Source organism: Rhinolophus ferrumequinum, chromosome 16 (assembly GCF_004115265.2).
Source record: "Rhinolophus ferrumequinum isolate MPI-CBG mRhiFer1 chromosome 16, mRhiFer1_v1.p, whole genome shotgun sequence".
Classification (NCBI taxonomy): Eukaryota; Metazoa; Chordata; class Mammalia; order Chiroptera; family Rhinolophidae; genus Rhinolophus; species Rhinolophus ferrumequinum.
In genome coordinates this window covers 49,812,990-49,836,834 of record NC_046299.1, presented here as the reverse complement: position 1 = coordinate 49,836,834, position 23,845 = coordinate 49,812,990, and the positions used below count along the sequence as shown (strand labels likewise).

The window sequence follows — 23,845 nt, the reverse complement described above, 5'->3', positions numbered from 1 at the left end:
CGGGGAGGGGGGGTCCCCCGGCAAAGCTCCAGGCAGAACCTGCCCTGAAGGAAGCCCTCTGCAAGAAGTGGGTCTGTGACATCAGTGACACAGGACAAACCTTTATACCTTTTCCCTCCCAAAACCCGTGATGCATGAGCCCATCCCTGCTCCCTTGCTTAGCTCATGGGAAGAATGAAAAATCTCTTCCTTTTCTTGGTGGATTCTACCTCCCAAGGGAATACTTGATACTTTTCCTTCCCGCAACGCCCAGCAATGATGTGACAACCAAAGGAAACGGTGGCATCCTTCTGCCAGGACGCCAGGGGAGGTCACATTTCCAGGGCACCTGGGCCAATGGGTGAAGAAGGCCAGGGGCACACGCCAGCCCAGCTCTGCACAGAGGCAGCAGGTGGTGGGACAGCTGCCCGCGGCCCACTTATGCCCAGTGCTCAGCTCAACTGTCCCCTCCTCTGGAGTGTTCTGACCACAGACCCACGCTGACCATCTCCGCTCCCCGTCACTCTTCCTCTCAGCATCCCGGCATCGCCCTAAAAGGAGGGCCTTCCTTGACGGGAAGGTACTTGTTTACTGCCTGTTTCAGCCACTGGAACGTCAGTTCCGGGAGAGGAGAGCATTGTCTGTCCGCTTCACCGTTGTATTCCGTGCCCAGAATCCCCGTGCCCCAGGCCGTGCACCAGGCCCAGAGCAGGTGCTCCATAGTCCTAGTTGGAGGAATGGAAGAATGTCCTTCCCACAGCATTTAGTCCAGCATGAGATGTAATCAGTCTAAGTTGATAGGAAATATGAAGAAGAAAAAGCAGTTGTTCCCTGTAGGAGGGAACCATGTGTGTGCGCTGGGAGCGTGTGCGACGGGCCTGTGTTATGAGTCTATGCCTGAGTGTGTACTATAGGTACGTACTCCGGGGGTGTGCTACGGGCAAAACTTCATGCTTGGGGCTTCACATACATCGTCTCTTGAATTGTCATATTCCTCTGGGATGCTGCTTTGAGGATGAAGAAACAGCTGTGGGGCTTTCATTGCAAGCTGTTTGCAATGCCAATGACGGGGAGAACAGAAAACAGCCAAAGGCGCCCCAGAAAATCTTAATGAGGGAACACTGGAAAGAAAGTGGGCTGTGAGCTGAGGCCCTAAACTCCAAGCACAAGCATCACTACCCCACTCTTCCCTCAGGGGCCCTTTTTTGCTCATGGCCTGGCAAGGGGTCCTCACAGACAAGTTTTCTCCTTGGATGGCTCCCAGCCAGGCCCTTGGCTTCCGCGAGCCTTCCGCTGAGGCCCCAAATGGACTGCAGCCCACCCCTGCCACCCCCTGGGAAAGATGGGGTCCCAGAGTCTGCTGTGAATGCAGCTCTGATAAGGGACAGGCCCTGCCAGACATTGCATCAGGCCACAAGACTCCACTCCCCTCACTTTTTCAAGGCCAAGGGCCTCAGCTGTTGCAAGTCTTGCTCACTCAGCCTCTCCACCAGGCAGGGGGAGGAGCCTCCAGAGAAAGGAGGCTGAGGGCCGGCCAGAGTTGAGAGGGAGGAGGCTCCCTGGGCAGAGATGGCAGCAGTGAAGCCCACTGTGGGAAAACTCTGAACTAACCCGTGAGCTGTGGCCCTGGGGGGCTGGGAGTCAGCCCCATCCATGCTACATGAACAGACGCCTGGGAGGGGAGAGCTGGGGAGGGTTTCTGTGAGTTGCTCCGAATCCCCTAGAGAGTGGAGACAGAGGCAAGGCAGGGAGAAGGAGCTCAAATGTTGGGCCTGCCTCTGTTGTAGGTGATCTTTGCTTGGGGAATGCAGAGTCCATTCAGTGGCCGGTTCGGCTAGGTTCTGTTTCCCATAGCGACATCCAGAGATGGCTTGGAAAGGACCAAGTCCTCCAATATCTTGAGCTTAGTGTCCGACAGGAGAGTAAATGCCCAGAGGCTGTTGGATGAACCAGGACATGAAGGAGAAAGAGAAGGAATGACAGAATGAGGAAGTGAATGAATGAATGCCTGGCGGATGAGTCCTGTGCAGCTCAGAGCTGTTATTACTCGCTCACACCCCAGGGCTCTAGCTTCCTCTCCCAGAACAAACCCATCTATACCCTCCTATGGGCACCTGTTTAACCTCACTCAAGACAGACCAGAAGCAGCCAAAGGGGAAGGTGTGGTCACCTAACTGGCCGTGGACATCCGAGAACTTGTGAGACGCTGTGGGCCGGAGCCCCGAGGAGGGCCAGGGGGCTGGGGGCCAGCCTGGTGAGGTGGGGTGGCCACAGACTCTCAGGGAGCTAGCCCTGGCTGGGACAGACCCTGGCTGTCCCTTAGTCTGTTTCACTATGGAAGGATGTGGGGGAGCACACTCGCTACCCCCATTTGACACAGTCACTTCATTAGTGCTGGCTCAGCTGTGTGAGCACATCCTGTGTAAACCCCAAAGCCGACAGCTGTACAAAATACAGGGCCCCAGAGAACAGTCCCCGGCCTCCCAGACAGTGAAGGCACTTCCCATGCCTCTGATGCTGAACCCCAGGCCCTGGGGCAGGTCAGAGCTGACCCACCGTGCTGGGCTTCGCTGCACTTGGCTGGTATCCAGGATGCCCATAGCCATGCAGCCACGCAACCTGCTGAGGAGTCTGCTGGCTCGTTTCGAACTGAGCTGGATGTGGGCCAAGATTCACGGCCAAGGATGTGCACCCAGCCCTGGAAATCCAACGTGTGAGAAGCAAGCCTAGTGTCCCACTAGACAGGGCCGGCTGAGTAGTGCCTGAGGGGCATGGACACAAGGAATGCAAGTGATGCAGGGGTTAAAAATGCTGCACAGCTACAAAAATGGAATACTAAGTGATGATTCTTCTCATTTTAGGCCTTTTCATATTTGTTTGAATTTTTAATGAGTGTGCACGTGTATCACTTTAGTAAGTTTTAAAATCTAATCTGAAACGTAAAAAGAGAAATAGAAGATCACTTATATTGGAAGTGGTGTGGAAAATGCATTGGATGAGGGCAGGACTGGAGGCTGGTTGACCAGTTGGTTCTTTCTGCAGGGGTCCAGGAGAGAGGCAGTGTCCTGAGCAAGTGGTGGCAGAGGGGCAAAGAGGGGAGGACAGACTTGTGAGACATTAAGGAAGCCATCTTGAAGTCCATGGCACGCACAACAGGCATAAGCTTGGAGGACCGTATCCTAAGGGAAATAAGCAAGGCACAAAAGGACAAATAGTGTATGATTCCACTTACACGAGGTGCCTAGAGGAGCCAAATTCATAGAGGCAGGAAGTAGAGAGCGGTTGCCTGGGACTGGGGGGCGAGGAGGACGGGGAGTTAGTGTTTAATGGGGACCAAGTGTCAGTGTGGGAAGATGAAAAAGTTCTGGAGATGGGAATGTACTTCATGCCACTGAACTGCACACTTGAAAAAATGGTTAAAATAGTCAGTTTTATGGTATGTATATTTTCCACAGTATAAACAAATAAACAATGATGACGGTGGGCAGGAGAAAATAGAGGGACAGAAGACTCTAAGAGGATCCCTGCTTCTTCCTTTGGATAGCAGTCTTACTGTCCACTGCACCCACAGTACCTGGCACAGAGCCTGGCACGTGGCAAGGCTCAATAATACTCGTGAAGTTCATAAATATATTCATACATCGTCTTGAAGAGTTAGCTGTGGTGTCCTATTGAATGGTCTTCTCTTCCCCAGTGCTAGTGTTGTACTGGACACATAAAAGATGCTTGATTAATTTGCCATTGATCGAAGAATGTTGGCATTGTTAATTTATTGCACAGAAAGATGTTCACGTTATGATACTGCACCAAAAAAGTACGCACCAGTATCTAAAGTAGAATTCCACTTAGTCAAAAAATGCACACACACACACAAAATATATATACATATCCTCTGTGAGAGATAGAGAGAGACACACTCTGGAAAAGTCTGAGCAAGTTAACAGTGATTGTCTCTGTAGCTGAGTATACTTGACTTGCTTGCTTTTACTTATTGTTTTTGAAGCCCTGTGACCTTGCAAAAGGACTTAACCCTGAATGGTTTCCTCATTTGCAAATGGGGATATTTACAGCATCTATTGTAAACTCAGTGGCCCCGAGGACTTCAATGAGAAGAAGCCAGTGAAATGCTTAACCCAAACTGAAGATGTGAGTGGGACTAGTCAGGAACTGCTCGCCCTCTCTTTACAGATGCAGCCGAATCTGTGGCTTGTGCACTGGTGACGAGTGCAGGAATGGAGGGTCTTAGTCCCCTGAAAATACCCAAGATGAAGGAAACACTGATAACCGACCCTGACCACCAGCTGGAAATGTCTGTCAGGCAGAGCCACCACCCACTCACATATGGATGACATTTGGCCCTGGGCATCTCATCCTGGACCCTTGGCTTTATCTGGAGATAAACTCTCTGACTTTCTCTGTCCCAGGCACTCCAGCCACCCGTAGCCCTGAGGCAGCAGAGCAGCCAGACAGAGACCCAGAAACACCATAGACAGAACCTTCAAAGATGCTCTCTTCCCAACTTCCCTGAGCTGCTCATAAATCCCACATGGCCCCGCATGGGCAGGAAGGGCTGAGCATACTAACTAGAGTGTGGCCACAGGAATGACAGAGGTAGAGGTGGGACAATGGATCCTTGTAGGGCAGCCTTCTCTTTTCTCACTGCTGTGAAGAGCAAGCACTGAGACGTCAGGTCTCGAAGCTGTCAGGCTGAGGACAGGCTGAATGCCAGTGGATTTTGCCCCCAGGACCAAATCATGTTGCAGCAGTGGCTCAGGGGAGCAGCCTTACGCAAAGCCGCTTGGCTTTCCAACTTTAACTGTACTTGCCTTTGACAGTACAGCTCTGAGGGGGTATTTCTTTCTAAAAGGTCCAAGGGAAATCTGTCCTGTACACCATCCCACCAATCATGAAAATCTTGGCTCTTGCCCTAAAACTGCAATATGTCAGGATTTGAAAGGGATTGGAAATGTTCTTATCCACCCTTCCTCAGTTTTTATCTATAGAAATTCAGGCTCAAAGACGGGAGGTGCTTGGCCAATAGCATATAACTGGACGGTGACAAAACACAAACCACTACATAAATCTCCTGTCTCCCAGGTTAGTAGTGGCTCTGCCCAACTTTATCACCCTGACTCTCATAGCTTATCCACTCAAGAACCTTCAGCACAAATACATGGCACACAGTCCACCACTGAGCAGTCCTGTGCCTGGAGCAGACATCACTAATCAATCATCATCCTCCTTTCAGCTGAGACTAGATGTAGTCCCATAAGCCTTCTCAATGGAATGTCAGTCCATTAGAGTTGGACTATGTGATAAAACCAATTTGCCCTCCCAACTTTATGGGATCCTTAGTGGCTACCAAACAAAATTCTTCACAACCCCTCAGTTTGGCTTTCTACTATCTGGCATTACCCAAAACGCCAGCCCAAATTCCAATACATAAACCCTCTTACATAAACCCTCCATTCAAGCCCATATGCCATCCTCCAAGCCTTTAGCCCATAAAGCCGTTTACTGAACAAAACACCACAGATTACAATTCATAGTGAGGTTACTAAGAATAGTGGAAGCATCAAAATTTGCTAAACAAATATTGTTTTTTTGACGAGAACTGCAATGGATGCAAGGTAAGAATTCCACCTTTCTCCCTTGCTTGGCCTGTGCCTTCAGGAACGAGACTGGAGGTGGAGTTGCAGGAGCCTAGGAAATTGCACAGAACCCCTGCCAATCCATTCCACACCACAGCTGGCAAAGATCTTTACACGGCTAATTTTATATTATTACTCACATGCCTTTATATGTTTTTATGAATAAGAGCCCAAATTTAAAAAGTCTTCGGGCTTCCCCACAAAATGCTTTTTTGGGTTTTGGGAAAATTTGAGCAAGTCCACTGGAGTGTGTCTGAAGTGTGAACAGAGTCTGCTATGGGTATTAGAGCAGAAAAAAGTTGAGACCAATTGCCTAAAGAAAGCATATAAGGACAAATTGGAATGATATGTGGTGCCAATTTTCCACATATTAGAATGAAGAACAAAATGTTCTATAATATACTGTGTGGGTGAAGTTTGGGGAAACAACTGGCAGAGGCTTGGTGCTCATCAAGTGCCCACATGCCCTCTGCCTTCCCCAGCCTGCCTTGCAGGTAGGTTGAGGTCATATGACCAGGTTCTGATCAGTGGGTTATAGGTGAAAGTGATGTAAGCCATTTTGAGGCCTGGTCCTTAAAATGATGCCACACATTCCTCTGGCCCTCTCTTTTGCTGCGGCAACGCTGGAGGCCACATGTGCCAGCTGGCTTAGTACAAGAGAGAAGCAGCCCAGATCCTGAGCTGCTGCTTGGAGAGCCACTCAACCTGCATCAGATTCGATGCAAGGAAAACCAATCCTTTGTTGTGCTAAACCACTGAGGCGTGGGGGTCGAATTGTTATTACAGCATAGCCTGTTCTGTCCCAATACATAGGATTCTCTCCTGTTGATGGGAGGGTGTCCTTTTTGAAGGACAATTTGGCAAAACCATCAGGATTTTAAATAGGCACACTCTTTGACCCCGTGAAAACTCTAGAACTCCACTTCTAGGAATTAATCTTGCAGATACACTTGCACGGTCACAAGGACACAACAGTACACGGCTTATAATTGCGAAAGCCTGAAAATGACCTTAATGCCTGTGAATAGGCAAAAAAAAAAAAAAAAAAAAAAGAACACGAGTTAGATGACAGTACGTTTGTCGGTGCAATATACTGTAATGATTAAAATGAAAGAGGCAGCTCTGTATAGGCTGATATGAAATGCTGTTCAAGATATGAATGATACAAGCAAGGGACAAGAGTGTGTGTGGTGTACTACCATCTGTGTAAAAATTGAGGTGGGTACACACGGATGCTGGGACATCCTTAGAATATTTCTAGAGAGAGAAACAAGAAATTGGCAAGAGTGGTTGGGGGAACTGAGAAGGGGGGGTAAGGGGGACCCACTTTTCACTTAGACCCTCTTGCATTGTTTGAATTTGTTACCATATTTATTTATTACCTTTTCCATATAAAAGGGAGTGGTTATAAAATAAACTGAAATAGAAAGAGTGTATAGAGTTGTGTTCCAATCCATTGCCCTACACAGGAGTTCCTCGAATAACGTACTTCATTCAGCGTCGTTTCATTATAATGTTAAGAATAAAAGGAAAATCAGTTCCTGGCGGGGCCCCTGTGAGGGGTTTGCACGTACTCTCTAAGTCTGCGTGGGTTTTCTCTAGATCCTCCTGTTTCCTCCCACATCCCACAGATGTGCACGTGGGGTGAACTGGTGCGTCTCACTTGTCCCGGTCTAAGTGTGGGGTTTGTGTGAGTGGGCCTGTGAGGGAAGGACGTCCTGTCCAGGTTGGGGTCCAGCCTTGTGCCCTGAGCTGCCCGCATAGGCTCTGCCACCCATGACCTTGAACTGGAATAAGTGTGTTGGAAAATAATTCTTGTTTTTATGAATCTTTCTTAAATGCATGTATAGCTCACATTTATTTCAATGTTTAATATTAGAAGTGTTTGGGGTGTTTAGTTAGAAGTTTGGTGATGTTTTTGTGACCAGAAATATGCCATAGGAACTTAACTCTTGTGTGTATCAATTAGCCTATGGGGAAATTGGTTTTTATCATATGTTTTTTCAATTAAAGTCGCAGCTTCCAAGGACCCATTGATGACGTTAAGTGAGGACTTACTGTCCACAGTTAGTGCTTCATATTTCCTTTAATGGCGAGTTTGTCTAAGAAGCCTTGTGATGACCTTAATCCAGCACAAGCAAGAGGGAACTTGACAAAGATAGTAACTGTACCAGACTTCTAGCATCTTGAACCAAAAAATGCTATGAAGCTGAGGACAGCAAATAATTTTCATTCCATGAGTCAAAGCCAATAGATTGGTATTGGCTGCCTGGAGCACTGTGATGAGAAGAATTCTGAGGTCAAGATTGTTTTCCGCAGCCTGGAAACGTGGACGTGGCTGCTGCAAACAGTTTCAGGCTTTCCAGGTAAGAGGGCAAGTCAGTTTCAACTCCCAGGCTGAGGCTGATCCATTGGAAATGGCTACCTGGAAAAGGTAGACAGCCAGAGGAAGAGCGTTGCATTGCCTGGTGGTGTCTGCCATGGCTGTGGTGCATTTGCTGAGTCGTCTTGAGCACTGCTTTTCAATGCTGACAGCATGTGCGAATCATCGGGGGCGTTTCAGAAATGACTGAGGCCTGGTTCCTACCCTCAGAGATTATGACTGAATTGGTCCGGCTATGGCTTGGGTATGATGGTTTAAAGCTCCCCAGGTGATTCTAAACTAGAATTGGCAAAGATTGAGCGCTGCGCCTTATAGCACTCAGCTTTGTTAAAGAGCAGTACCTCAGGGTCTCTCAGGGAGCAGGAGGGGCTGTCTGTGTGGGCTCTGGCTCGGCAGCCAGGCCAGATGGGCAGGGGGACAGGTAGGTCGGATGAACAGGTCTGTGTTCCTTGTTTTATTTAAGACATAAGTGCTCGGGGAGTTTCTAGGCCCGTGTTTGAGTGGCCCATTTAAAACCTGCTCCCCATGGTGTAAAGGAAAGAACTCAGGTTTCTTCCTTCCTATGCAGGGGAAAAGTTAGTTCTTCCCCACGTTGTGTTTCTTCCGTGTGTGTCTCCTTTACTTCTACATATACTTCTACATAGAACGCTATTAGTCACCAAATGTGTGGGGCTTTTTCCCAACAACAAGCAAGTCTCTGACAAATTGTAGAGTGTCCAGAATTTGATTCACTTATTTCTTTCTTCCCCTTTCTTACACCTCCCGCCCTACACATACACACTCCGGTTCAAGCCGTTGTGTCTCAGTCTAGTTGTGTAGGACACAGCTCCCTGTCCCATGCTGGTATGATGAGCCTTGCACTCCCCCCGGCTGAGGCACTCGGTCACCAATCGGCCGCTCACAGCGGCCACGGCAGCTCTCACCGGCTGCCGGCCACCCACGCTGGCTGCCGGCCGCTCATGGCAGCCCACGCCAACCCCAACCTCCAGCTGCTCATGGCAGCCCAGCTCCAGGTCTAGCCGTTGTTCACAATCTCAGCCGTAGAGGGCGCAGCTCACTGGCCCATGTGGGAATTGAACCGGCAACCTCGGCATTAGGAGCACAGCGCTCCAACCACCTGAGCCACTGGGCCGGCCCCTCATTCAATTCTGATGCTACCTAGAGAGAGTGTCAGACACAGGTTAAGGGCTCAGTCCCATGAAACTGCCCTTGCCCCACTGAAGATGCCACCCACAAGCTCAGGTTATCAGCTGTTCTGACCACCCAGCTGTAGGTCTCACAGATCCAGGGACGTTCCAGTGACTTCCTCAGGCTCCATTAATTTGCTAGAGTGGCTCACAGAACTAAAGGAAACAATTATGTTTACCAGTTTATTAAAGGATATGATGAACAGCCAGATGAAAAGATACATAGGGCGAGCTCTGAGAGGGTCCTGAGTGCAGGTGATTCTGTCCCATGGAGTTGGGGTGCATCACGCTCCCGATATGGAGGTGTTCACCCACCGGGAAGCTCTCCGAACCCCGTGCTATTGGGATTTTATGGTGGCTTCCTCGCATAGGCATGAACAATTCACTTCACTTCCAGCTCTTCTCCCCTTTCTGGAGAAGGGTGTGTGTGAAAATTCCAAGCTTCTAATCATGGCTGGGTCTTTCTGGTGACCAACCCCTCCCTCCCGCTCCATCCAGGAGCCCACCGAGAGTCACCTCGTTAGAACGAGAGATGCTCCTAGTGCTCTTGTCACTTAGGAAATCACACGGGTTTTAGGAGCTCCGTGCCAGGAGCTGGGTCTCACACATGGAAGACTACTCAGCAGTTAAAAAGGCACGAACTGTTCATATACACAGCATCCTGGATGAATCTCGGGGTATTAAGTTGAGTGGGAAAAAAAAATCTCAAAAGATTACATACTGCATGATTCTTTTTTTAAAAAATAATATTCTTGAAATGACAAAATTATGAGACTAGACTAGTATGGCAGAAGTCAAGGAAAGGGTGGTGGCAGGAGGGAAGTAGGCTTAGCTATAAAAGGGCTACACAAGGGATCTTTGTGGTGACAGAATGTACCAGTGTATATGGTATATCTTGAATGTTATCGGTGTCAATATTCTGGTTGTGACATTGTACTAGAGTTTTGTAAGATGTTACCATCAGGGGAAGCTGAGTCACAGGTTCATGGCATCTCACTGTATTATTTCTTAAAACTGCATGTATATCTATAATTAGCTTAAAACAAAAAAGGTTTAATTCCAAAGAAAACTAGGTCCCACAACTGAAGGCAGGGTTTAAAGAATCTTTGGAAAAATGAAGCTAGAGGTGGGTAATAAGACTGAGCAGAATGGTCTTCCTGGGGCAGGAGAGTGAACTAGTTAAATCCAAACTGGAACTCCGAGTTTGGCATTTTGTAGAACCATGGACTGGTGACTCTCCTCGGGTCTGTTCATGTGCAAGGATAGACTTAGGGGCTTTCTGAGGGAGAGGCTGAATGAGGAAGTAAAACTTGATGAGAAAGCCCTATCCTTACAGTAGGGGCAAGAGAAAGAGGGAGCAGGGATGTGGAGGGAATGACATATTATCTGTCCCATCAGCTGGAAGGCCTGACAGGAGCTGCAATTAGAGAGGACCGAGGAGCAGACATGGAGTCCATGCGAGGACACATAAGACTCAGAGCCCAAACGGAGATGCCCAGAGATCCCTGGGAGACCTCAGCAGGTCGGTGGGGCACAGCCTTGGAGTGAAGGTGATTTGGACAGCCATGCTAACCGTGCAACTCTGGCATTCACGGTTGGGCGAGACCTGGGGATATCTGGGTTACCTTTGAACTAACTGCTCACGGGGCTTACCAAGGGGAAGCAAGTCAGGCTGCTTTGTGGAAATTCTTCACCTCCCAAGCAAGAAGGAGGAGGAGAAGGGTTTGAAGAACAAAGGTGAAACTTTTAAAAGGGAAAACATTTGGAAAAATATCTAGGGAATCTCTGGGTGATAAAAGCTCACATTCAACAAGTAAATCCATTTGCTGAGCCCTTGTTCTAGGCCAAGCATGGTAAGAGGTACTGGAAATAGAGATAGGGAAAGACAGAGCCTCTGCCCTACGAGCTGAATAATAGCAGAAATTAACACTTATAATGAACCAGGCACCGTTTCGAACACTTCATACACATACATGTATTCAGTCCTTAGAACAACCCTACAAGGAAGGTACAACAGTACCTTCCTAGACAATAATAGATAATAACCACCACCCCCATCTAAGGCAAGCAGAGGCCAAACAACTTGTCCTCAGTTACAAGGTAGACCTGGGACGTGAATGCAGGCAGTCTGTCTCCAGGGTCCATGAATTCAACCACTATGCTGTATCACTGAGCAAGCAGATTTCGCCAAAGGTGGGAGCGCAGCTCAGAGTCCTGGCCAGAAACTGGTCTGCCAGGATCTGCCACCAACTTTCTGTGCGACTTTGGACTGCTTTCTAGACCTCTTTATGTCTCACACTCCTCTAAGAGACACACATGTTCCCAAATATCAGGTCCTTGGAGTCTTAGAAGAGACTGCTTTGGAGGCACAAGGCCATTGCCCACTGGCCGTCCCAGATAAGCAGCTGTCACTGGCTGCTCCCGGCCCCAAACCTGCAGTTTTACACGGCAGCTGGGCTGCTGCAGTAGGTCAGATCCCAGAAATGGAGCAGGCCTGAAAGACAGCACCATGAAATGCAGTGGAGGAGACCAGGATAGCATCCTGTGGGCTCCATTCCTCCAGAATCAAGTCCAAACTCTTCCATGTGGTGTTCTACTTGGTCCTGGTCCACCTTAGCTTTCCAGTTGGTCTCCACACCTCCCACCGTGCAGCCACCCGCTGGCCTGTGGGCCCCACCATTAGCAAAGCACACGAGGATAGAATGCGGCAGGGCTGGGATTTGAACCCATGTCTGTGTGGCGCAAAGGTGGGCAATGTGGTGAGGTGGAGAGGGCACTGATTAAGGGTCAGATACACCTGATTTGTTCTTCTTCCATCTCTGTCACTCACTAGCTGTATGACCCCAGGTGACTGCCTCACCTCTCTGTGCCTTATCTGGAAAACAGATTAGTAGTAGCCCTGCATTAGTTTCCTATGGCTGTTGTCACATAGTACCATACACTCAGCGGCTTGAAACAACACCTATTTATTATCTTATCGCTCTGAATGTCAGACATCCAAGGTCAGTCTCGCTGGCCTGAACTCAAGGTGTCAACACGTCTGTGTTCCTTCTAGAGGCTCTAGGGGGAGGATCTGCTTCCTTGCCTTTTCCAGCTTCCTGAGGCTGCCTGCTCAAGGCCCCTTCCTCCATCTTGGAAGCCAGCAATGGCCGGTTGAGTCTTTTCCTTGATTCATTACTCGGACCTTCTCTTCTGCAGGCAATCTCCCTCTTATAAGGACGCTTATGATAACATGGGTCCCACTGGGTGATCCAGGGTCACCTTCCTGTCTCAAAATCCCTAATCACACCACAAAGTCCCTTCTACCATGTGAGGTAACATATCTACAGGTGCGGGGGATTCATAGATGGACTTCTTTGGGGAGGAGAGTTATTCAGCCACTCGTCGGCACCCACCTCAGGAAGCGGGATACTACAGGGTAAATGCTTGGCATGGTATCTAACTGACAGAGACCCATGATGCTTAATTCCAGCTGGGCCTTGGGTTTGTCCTACAGATTTGGGGTGGGGATGGTGGTGTCTGTGCATTGGTATTTTTATAAGCTCCCTAGTGACTCTATTGGGCAGCCAGGGGTGGGGTTGACTATAAAAAGCACGGAATTCATGTTAGCAGTTATTCTTATTCCCCCAGCTACTTAGCACTGAACCTCAGTGCCCAGGAGCTGTTCAATGGAAGTTTGTTGGATTAGACGGAACGGAGTTACTCCTGGGGCCCCAAACTGCCCCTGGGATAGGGTAGGAGGGCTGAGAGTGTTTCTTGCTGCTGCGCTATGGCCTGAAGAATGAGGTTCTGTGGGCAGACAGAGGCTGAGGCCTCCAAATCAACCTCACACCCAGAAATGGCTGCCTGGGGGGCTGGAGTCCTTCCTCCTCCCCAAAGTCCAGTCGAGGGGGCCGACTGGGCAGAATTCAGTCATCAACGGGCCATTGTTAATGGAACAGAGGGCCTCTGTGCCCATTTAACACTTCCCCGCCTCATGAGGCTGCTCCCAGCTGAGGGCTGGCTTCTGGAGGACTGTGAGGCTGGGGAGGGGGCCACAGGGGCCCCCAGGCTATGAAAGGGGAGCATTCGGGGTGGGGGTTGGTTGGAGGAGCAGAGGCAGCTTAGAACATAGGCTAGTCTCATAAGTTAGCAGGCTGGAAAGCTGGGGTGCAGGCGCTCAGCTACAATGCCAGGAAGAGGTTCTAGTTAAAGCTGGGAGGCCAGAAACAGCCAATGAAACATACCAGACCCCAACCAGAGCCAGGGGGACCACTTTCCCCATGGGGTGGTCATATGTGACCTACCTTCTTCCCTTTAAAAAAACAGAAAGGTGAAATCCATATGTTAAATGGCACCTTTCATTGCCTATAGAAGAACAGTGTTTTCAAAAGGGCTGGGAGGGTTTTATATTCTGTGGGTTTGGGATTTAAGAGGTAGGTAATTCAACCAGGGTTGGACATCAATGTTCCCTTGCTTCGTAGACCTTTTCTACATTTAGCACTTGATATTAATAGTATTAGATGGATTTCAGGAGGGTGGGGTTTAAGATCCCAAAGATAGTGGCCTGACCAGAATCCTCAAAACAGTTAGACACCTACACTTCTTGTGCTAGCCACCAGCAATTCTCATCTGTTGGAGAAAGCAATCCTCTGGAAGTCTCCGCCAAAGGAGTACATTGCCTTAAAAAAATGTTTTAGGAGGGTAGGATATCCAAGTGGGGTCCTGGGCCAGCAGCAGCACCTGGGAACTTGGTAGAAATGCCCCAAGAATTCTCGGGCCCCTCCCCAGACATCAATCAAACTCTCTAGGGGTGGGCGCAGCAGGCTGTTTCAAAAAGCTTTGCAGGTGAGTCTGATGCATGCTCAAGTTTGAAAACCACTGTTCCAGAGTGATGTTTTTCAAACTTCAGATTGTGCAATGAGTTTGGTAAGTCAGACACGCTTTACAAAAAAAATAGAACACAATAGTGCAGAACAAAAACTATCAGAGTGCATTATGTGTAATAAGGACACATATGGGTTTCATAAGACTTTTGTTTCAGTTGTGTGTGTAAGTCTTTGTCTGAAGTTCTGATTGAACAAAGCAAAATGATTGAAAGCCACTGTTCTCGAGCTGGAATGTACTAATTTCAACCAGCTTCCCTTTTGCAATTTGTCTGAATCAGGAGGTTTGAAAGATCATGGAATGAGAGTTCCCTTGACCCAGCATGTACTCAGGCGATGAGCAGATGAGAGGGGCTGCTTTCAGGGCAGACAGCCTCTTTACAATGCTCGCCTAAAGTTAAATTGTGCATTTTCCCCACATTTGTAAAACTTGCTGTCCCTCTACTGCACCCCCTTCTATGTATATATACCTACAGAAGTATATGGACCAAATGACTGGATACATCTGGATGGTGGAACTGAGGGGTGGTTTGTTGCTTTCTTCTCTGTATTTGACCATTTTACTTGAATTTTGCATACTAAGCATCTATCATTATTATTAAAACAGTAAAGTCACTACTTAAAAAAATACAAAGCCGAGGGTCCATTTATGTATGGAAACACAGAAAAGGGAAGGCATCCTCCACCATGCATGCCTGGCCAAATTCCACCTAAGGCTGAGGGCAGGCATCCCACGTGTCCCCAGAGCCCTCATTGATCGGGCCCCCACGGCCATAACAAGTGCCCTCCCACCTCCTCTACCCCTCTACACATCGGTCACCCTCTCCTCCTTAGAAAGCCCTTTTGCATCTCCTGGTTCTCACACCAGCCCTGTGTGCACCCTGGGTCCTTACCACTACCCTCTCCGTCGTTATCCAGATGACAAAGGGAGGTCCCAAAAAGCTAAGTCACACTCTGGTCACACTCTGGGATGAGATGAGAGTGAAGGGTGAACCTGCCTGTGTGAGCCCCCACACAAAGCAGACTCTGAACATGCAGTCTGGCCATGAGGCAGCACGATCTGTTCAGATCACCATGGCCAGACTGACCCCACAGGCCCCAGCTGTAGGCACCTGCCCAGCCAGACAAGAGGGGAGAATGAAGAAAGAACAGCCAGGAGCACAGCGTTAACCCTGAGCCTGGAGAATGCTACCGTGTTTCCCCGAAAATAAGACCGAGCCAGACCATCAGCTCTAATGAGTCTTTTGGGGCAATTACATAATACCGGGTCTAATTTAATATAATATAATACCGGGTCATATTAATTTTTGCTCCAGAAGACACATTAGAGCTGATTGTCCGGCTAGGTCTTATCTTCAGGGAAACACAGTATATAGGAAGCTGACGGGTCTGCTGGGACTGCAAGGAATGAGGGATGTGGGGGCCTTGTTGTGTGCTCGCTGTCATGTGGGGGGATTCAAAGGTGATTGCTGAGCATGGGGGCTGGGACGAGAGTAGGTGGCGTAGCTTGGGAGGGAGCAACCCCTTAGCAGGGATCCCAGGCTGTGGTCACACTAGCAGTCCTGGGCATAGCTGGGGTCGGCAGGGGGCCTGTGCTATTTCCTAAGCTGCCGTTTTCAGGTTGTGCCTCAGTTTGACTAATGGTGGAACAGGAAGCCCAATAAGTATGATTTTAATTGTCTTAAAACCGGACAATTTAAAAGCAGTTTATACACAAGAAACTGATCATGCTGGTTGCCTTTGTCTGAGGCAGGCATGGGAAAGAGATATTACCATGTATCTTTTTGTACCTTTCCAATTTTGCACCATGGGCATGTATTACTTATTTTATAAAATTTAGTCAAATTAAAAAATCAAAATAAAAGCAGACACCAGTTTTTACCTATAAAAGTAGACAGGCAAAGTTCCCTCGAGGTTAGACTCTCTCATTTTGGATAAGTCATTTTAATAGGCCTCTAAATTTAAGCAGAGGCCAAGTGAGAAAGGAAAATTTGGGGGCGATGAGAAGCAAAACTGCCCAGACAGTGGAACTTAACTGTCTACTCTCTCTGCGAGAAAAGTGGTAACTGGTTTGGGTCTGTCCCCTCCCTCCTGTGGAGGGAGGAGTGGCCACCTCCAAAACCTGAGAGGACATGGGGGCTGAGGGGGGCAGTGTCAGGAAGAGCTGCCCTGCAGACTATGGAATCCTAAGGGATTCCCAGACACCCTGTGGAAGGCAGCTGGAATTGTGCCAACCATGTGGCACTTGAGCATTAAAGGGGGTGAAGACCCCTGAAGGCTGCAGACCCTGCAGACCTCTGGGAGTCTGGCACCTGTCCACTGAGAGCAAGGCAACCTGTCACCTTCTGGGTAATCACAGAGGCCAGGCCTCTCATGGAGGCCCTTTGTTTCCAGGCCTTTCTAGGAAAAAGCACTGCCAGGACCAGGGTGGAGGTGGCACTCCAGCAGGGGGTGAGGTGGGGGTGGAAAAGAAAACTGCCTCCCAACCCCCAACTGGAAGCTTGGGTAGGGCCCCCATGGCTTCAGAACTGCTCCTGGAAAAATGGTGACTCATGGCCCAATGGAAATCAGAGCTTTTCTCTCACCCCAGAGCGTCACTTGCCCTGTAACACAGGGACCCATGACTGTAGAATGAATCAGAAAGGCAAGCCTGAGAAAAGAGCCGGCCTGCACGGCTTAAGATCAGAGGGCAGGCTGACTCCTTCCTCCTTCTGTTTCTCTCTCTGCAGGAAAACTTAAGTCTCGGTTCCTCCCCTTTCCAGCCCAAGTAGTTCGGGGGACCCAGAAAAGCTCCCTAAGCCTCAGTGTCCTCACCAGGAAAATGGGGATAATCAGGCCTCCCTCAAGACTCAGTGCAGGGCTGGTCACTGGCCCCTCCTCTGAGCTGCTGCAGGGTGGGTGGCACAGGCTGGAGGGGAGTCACAGCAGTAGCTGTGGCAGCCTGGCATCCTGTGCCAACAGACTGGGCTGAGGAAGCTGGCATTCAGCCTCTTGCTTGACTCATATTCCTTTTCCAGGTCTGGCACACCAAAAACAGGACAGGCGCCCCCTGAGCCCCAATGCTCCTTCCAGAGGGGAGAGTCTTATCCCAAAAGGCCACGAAAGCAGGGTTTGCATAGCCAAGGAACTGAATACTCTCTGCCACCTCCTAAATGGATCCACAATCTCCAAGAAGTTCTGGTCAGTGATCCACACTCTGAGATGAAAACTCCCTGGCACTTCCTGTTTGCACCACACCATTTGGCAGGCACAGATTCAGTACACTTCACCTCTTGTGATTCTCTGGTGGCTTCATTTGCAGCTGGATGGTGGAGTGGCTAAAAGCATACATAGGTACATCTGGAATTGAATAGTCAAGGGTTTGAATTCTGGCTGTATGACCTTGGACAAGTCACCTAACCTCTCTGGGCCTTAGTTTTGGCATCTGGAAAATGGAGCTACCTCATGCAGTCAGAATGGTGCAAATAAATCACTTAGCCTGAGGATGCTTAGTTCATCAAGAGCTCTGAGATTACTCAATAGTACCTTCCAGAAAGGCAAAGGCCTCTGGGACCTGGCATTGTGCTGGGCACACCGTTCAGCCAAGCTTTCTTTTTAAAAAGTGATTCCAAGAGAATAGCAGGCACCATTCTCAAAGTTTGACACAGGCTCCTGAGCTTGTCCCCGGCACACAGGTCCCCGCCACACCCAGAATTCCAACCAGAGGCCTGGTATGGAGGCCTTTTTGAAAGTTCTTCTAGCCCATCACTACTTCCAGAAGCTCCTGCCTCAGCCAGGTGTATGAGTAGGGGTGGGGTGGGAGGCTCCAGTCAGGAGGGGAGAGGTGGGAAAGCGGGAGACAGCAGTTGGGTAGGGGAACCCGGACAGGAAGCCTGAAGCTGACCTCATCCTGCCACCTGGGATGTGAGGGTCCCCTTGTGGCACAAAGTCACCAGAAGAACTACAGAGGGCAGACTGGCAGGTGGGCAGTGGGCAGCAGACAGTGAGACTCAGTGATGTCATGTTTCCCCAGAATGACTCAATGGCTTGCCCCTGCGCTGTGAATGGTGAGCTGTGTGCTGTGGACTCACGGTCTGCCACCTCCCTGCCGAGCGTCTCTCCTGTTACCTCCTGCCCTACCTTGCCCCAGGGTCCCATGGTTACAGCATCCATGCTCTGCTCTTGGCTGCGACCCCAGCCCAGGGCACATCCCCAGGCTGCTTCTGTCATGTCCAATCTCCACAGTGAAGGAAGATCCAAGGACAGACAGACCTGGGTTTCATTACTGCCTCTGAGTCCTCCATGCTGAGTGACCTTGGGTGGGTTACTCTGCCTCTCTGAGCCTCGGTTTTCTCATCTGTAAAACAGACATTGCTAACAACCTTGCTGGGCTGTGTGGGACTTAGTGAGAATGTCTGTAAAGCATCTGGCACACAGCAGGTGCTTAGCTAATGGAAAGTATCGCATTCAAGGGCTTCTATGATCTGACCTCAATTTACTTCTCCAGTTGCATTTAAAAAGGTGGTGGGGGGGGATAATACCGCATTCTTTTTGATTGTCAGTGTGTACCAGGAAGTGCTCTAAACACTTGTATAGAAAAATATTTTATTCTCCTATCACTCCCATGTGGTGGGTACTAGTAGTATCTCCATTTTACAGATGAGAAAACTGAGGCACAGAGAGGTTAAGCAACTTGGCCATGGTCACACAGTCAGTAAGTGGGGAGCGGTGTTTCCACCATGCAGGCAGCCTGGCTCTAGAGCCTGCATATGTAACCACAACTCTATCCCACATCATCTCTCTCTTTTTTGTGCATCCTACAAGTCCCAGTTCATTCCAGCGGGACTCCTCACCATCCTCTGCATTTGATCTGAACTTTGCCATCCCAGTGCTTTTGCCCAGGTTTCCTTCTAGCACTGGAATACCCATGTCCCATGAAGCTTTCCCCAGGTCTTCCTTCATGTCCACCTTGTAGGCTCATCACAGTTGGACTCAAGGTTGTTATTTGTGCTGGTCTGCTCTCGTCTTCTAGAGTGGGGGTGCCTTCTGCTACCCCCAGCCCACCCTGTATAGTGTCAGGCATGAGCAGGTATGCAGTACCTGGATAGGTGATGCCCTGGCCAGAGGACCCTCATCTGTGTTCCGCAGGTGGTGTGGGGGAGAATGCAACACTCAGGGCCCCACTTCGTCTGCAAGGACAGCTCAAGGGCTGCCGCTGGAACCACCCTCAGGGAGGCAGCCTGCCAGCTGGGCTTCCTTCTCTTTGCTCAGGGGAAAGGACTCAGGCATGGGAGGCCTCCATTGCCTGGGGATCAGGGCTGAACCCTAGAGAGCTTGAACTCATGTCCCTCCACAAAGGGGACAGGACTGAGAAGCCCTTGCTGGTGGGGTTGTGTAGTGGGGCCCCTAGTGCTATCACCCACCAGCCCCTCTAATTTACAGGGGAATCTCAGAGGGTTTCAGGCCCATCCTTAGGCTCCTAGCCCAATGCCCACAGGATAACGATTGCAAGAGGCCATCTGCTCAGGGTCCTACTCTCCCCTCCCGTCCCTGTCCCACACAGGGCCTCTGGGCCAAGTCAGCTGCTCCTTGCCACTCACCACAACAGCCACCACCTCTGCCCAGAAACAGATCCCTCCCCAGCAGGAGCATCCTGTCCTGGGAAGATGGGCACTGTCCCAACAGCTCAGCTAGTGGCTCTTGGAGGGGCAGATCCACGCCTCCGTCCTCCCAGGGCCCCGCGTCCCATTCATCGCTCACGGTTCCACAGTTGGGGATGGGGACTCACTGCATGCGTGTGTGGGGGCGACTGTGCTAAACACACAAAGGGGAACAAAGCAGATGCTGTCCTGCCTCGCAGAGCTCAGACCCAGTGGAGAGCACAGACCATGACACCAGCAATGGCAACACAGCTGGGGAAAGTGTGACAAGGGGGACATGCAGGCTGCCATAGGGAGTGCCACTGATCTCAGCTTCCAGAAGGCGACATCCACGCCGAGGCCTGAGGAGGAATGGGAGCTGGCCACGAGAAAGGAAGGAAGAGAGTGTCCTCAGCAGCTGGAAAGGCTACAGAGAGCAGGACATGTGCAGATAGGAAATGAGGACAGTTTGAAAGTTGGAACACTGAAAACAAGCTGAGGGCTGGTGAAAGAAGAGGCTGGGAGCGAATATTCACTAAAAGTCACAGGGCCCGTGGAAGCCATCAGGTGTCCTGGGCAGTTCTGCGCTTGCTTCAGGGTGGGGTTTCTGTCTTGCTCGAATGGCCATCGGGGAGATGGAGTCCCCATTCTGCCACTTCCTCTTTGTTCATTGAAATCCCTCCTGCTGCCATCTACACCACTTCCTGAGACCGGGTCATTGCCAAGGGTGAGCAGCAGTCAGCAGATGGCCGGGCTTGCAAAAGAGGCTGCCGTACCGTCAGAAATGCCCTGCCCAGGTCAGCCTGGGGAAGACAAGGTTAAAACAGCCAGTTGCAGTGCCCACAGGGGCTGTGGCTACCTCTGAAGCCAGCCTCCCCACAGCTACCTGGCCCGAACCAGCAGCACTTCCTGGCCACCGGTATGAAATAAAAAATAAGAAAGTTCTTGTGTGCCATTCGGTGTCTCGGGCTGCAGCCCCAGCAGGACACACGCACACACATAGGCAATATCGTGGCAGGGGGATGAGCGCTGACTCTGGACCCGGCTGCAGGGCTCAGACCCAGGGTTGCACTCACTAGCTGTGGGAAGCCGGCGACTTGTTCTGCCTACTTGGTTCCGTGTGCCCATCTGTAAAACAGCAGTCACTGTGGTACCTACCTCAAGAGGTGAGAACTCAATGAGTACAGGCCCAAGAGGTGCTAAGTACCGTGCCATGCACGCTGGTTGTTATCACCAGTATTTCCTGTGCACCCCACCCTTAGGTACCTGGACCAGGTGCAAAGTGATGACGAAAAGTGAAAGAAAAATTACAACTCTCAGAATAGAAATAAGACAGGGTGTCTGACCTTTGTGGTCAGGGCAGTTTCGGTTCTTCATCCCCTCCGACAATGCCCTCCCCATTCTGATGCTGATTCACAGATTCTAGGTTCTAATCTCGGGCCTCTTCAGGCATGTCTATTCTTAACCGTGCTGTAACAGGCCTTCTCCAGAGGAGAGCCAGGGGCCACCCCGAAGCCCCGCCTGCCCGTGTGGTCAGAGTTGTGAAATTCTTTGCTGAAAATCAGCGCAGTCTCAGCCAGAGGGAGGCCCAGTTTGTTTTCACAATATTTCCTCAGATAGCGCTGCTTTGGCTCAGACACTTTAGCACTTTCCAGAATCCTGCAGATGGTGAGGCAGCTGGAAAGGAAGGGAGAAGAGAGAAGTGGGGAAGAGAGTGGGAGAGGCCCGGGGCCAAATCTCAGGTAGCTGTGTGGCCTCACAAGTACGGGCATGGGCACAGCATGTGTGAATAGGCAGGTATATATACACAGGGCGGCTGGAAAGCAGATCGATCTAAAGAGGAGGCTTACAAACGTCTAAGCTGTGCAGGCTTCTGATGAAACAATTTTCATCAGAAGCCTAGCTCTCACTATGTACAGGCACGTTTCTAAACTCACAGATATTAATTCACTTACAGCCCTGTTCCCTATGACCTAGCAACCCCCTCTTACCAATTAGGACACTAAGGCCTAGAGAGATTAAGTAACTTGCCCAAGGTCACATAGTTACTAAGCAGTGCTGTGGGCATTCTGCCTTTAGCGTATGTGCTCTTAAACATTCTATAGCTTGCTTTTTAGAATGAGTGTGTCCCCTGTGTTTGTGCATCTGTGTGTGTGTGAGTGGGTGTGTGCATGTACTTGTGCCTACAAATATTGTTCTGGTGTATAATGTGCCTGGCTGTTTATAGAAATAGTTGTGTGTAGGGGTTATATCTCAGTGTGTGTGTATTTCAGCCCATGACAGTGTGTGTGGTGGCCTGTGAGTACGTGGGTTTGTAGCCTCTCCCACCAAGGCTGCAAGCTGTGCTCTGAGTTCCCTCTTAGCAGCCTGGCAGCAGTGAGACAAAGCGTCTCCCCACCCAGAGGCAGCACCCAGAGCCTTCTGGCAGTGCCCATTCCCCGCTCCCCGGATCCCAGAGGTTTCTGTGTGCTGACCCAGCTCGGCACAGCCACACCCAGTGAGAAGGCCCCTCAGCCACTCCCTGGGTCAGGGAGAGAGGCCCTCAGCTGCCAACCCTTCCAGGGGGACAGCCCCCGCCCCAGAGCTCAGGTTCTCCCCTTCTCACTGGGTGCTGCGTTTTAGAGTGGATCGACTGAATTCATTGAATTCATTGAAGTTATTAAATTATCGTGAACCTGCTCCTTCCTACCCCACAGACACAGTGCTCGAGCTTCTTGAAACCACTGGTGTGAACTCACACCCCCAGCACCGTAAGCTGATAAGGCCTAAGCTGATATGACTGTAGTTAAAAGGAAAGAACCTTTACATTCTAGTGAGTCCAGGAAACCCTACAGCGTAAATGGATGGTTTTTCAGGGTTTCTTCACAGGTGAACCCCACCTTGGAGAATCACGACAGGGAAAACCGGCTTTGGTCTATCCACTCTACACCAATGTTCATGATGTAAAGAGCTTCCTCAGATGCCACAAAACTGGGGAAAGCAGTCACCATTCTCTGTCATCAAAGGCAAACTCAGCAACCTAGAGACCACCCTCTGCCTCGCCTAAGCCGGGCGAGACTGGGAGACTTACTCAGATGGAGCAAGGCTGAGCTGCAGCCCGCGGCAGTCTTCTCTCCAGCATGCTCCTCCTGCCCCAGCCGCCTGTGTGCCAGCGTCCTGCAGCACAAGGACAGACCAATGATGGGTGTGTTCCCTGACTTTTGAAGCTCCCAAAGTCAAGAGGAGGGGCTGGACTAGGAGGGGGCAGGAAGAAGGGAGCTGGAGAAGGCAACCAGTGAGCCAGGTGTAGCCATCGGAGGGGAGGCCAAAACAGCTTCCAGGCTGGCCTCTGAGACGCTTGTTTACTTGTGGCATTCAGGAGAGGCTGAGCTGGGAACTGGCTTATTTATTTTCCACACTTTTCCAGCAAAACCTTCTCAGAGAGTTCTCTGGAACCCTAGTGATAAATTTCCCAGGGCCCAGAAAAACCCACAGCCTCTCAGCACACAGCCATCTTTGTGGCAAGGGATGGCAGGGACGCAGACATGAAGGTACTGGTGGCCAGCGGCTCCCATGGCCTGCCTGCCCCCTCCCTCCACGCTAGGGGTGGGGGTTGCAGGAGCAACCGGCCAGATTTGAGGCGATGGAGATGAAGGCTGAGTGTGTCCACCTTCAAGCACAGAACAAACTGTCCAGTCAGCCAGGGACCACCCCACATCCAGCTGTGAAATCCACATACACAGGGCAGGACAAGCAGCATTTTATCATTTGTTTAGGCATCAGAGAAAAAAAAAGGACAAGTATTTCTGTTTAAGGAATGAAAAGAGAGCTGTTTTCCTTTCCTCCTGTGTGACTTCATGAAGGGCAGAGACCTCTCTGAATGTTTCCTCCTGGCTAAGATTCCCCTGGCTCCCCTGCTTCGCGACTTCCCAGCAGAAGGACTCACAGCCTGTCCTTGGCCTTACCCAGCATCTGCCAACGTTCCCAAGAACTTCCATGTGTCAGATATCGGGGTAGAGCCAGGCGTACAAAGATGAATAGCCCCTGTCCCTCGGGTGGGGCAGTTTCTCCCCAACTTCCATCCTGATAACATGTCCACTCCACAATGGAGGCGGGGAGAGGGACTTCGGCACCCTGTAAAGGCTCTCAGAATGCACGCAGGTGGGCTGCCTGTGGAAGGTGG

General features: G+C 50.3%; 1 protein-coding gene across 2 annotated transcripts in view; it reads right to left on the bottom strand.

Moving 5' to 3' along the window:
- The window catches only part of CHST3 (carbohydrate sulfotransferase 3), a 33,594-nt gene that overhangs the window by 6,243 nt on the left and 3,506 nt on the right, over positions 1-23,845 (bottom strand). Inside the window, exon 2 of one of the 2 annotated variants that reach the window (XM_033130766.1) lies at positions 22,754-22,839. The exons of the other annotated variant lie outside the window; for it this stretch is intronic. The gene's annotated coding sequence lies outside the window, so the exon portion shown is untranslated. The remainder of the gene's footprint in view (positions 1-22,753; positions 22,840-23,845) is intronic. 2 annotated transcript variants of the gene reach the window in all.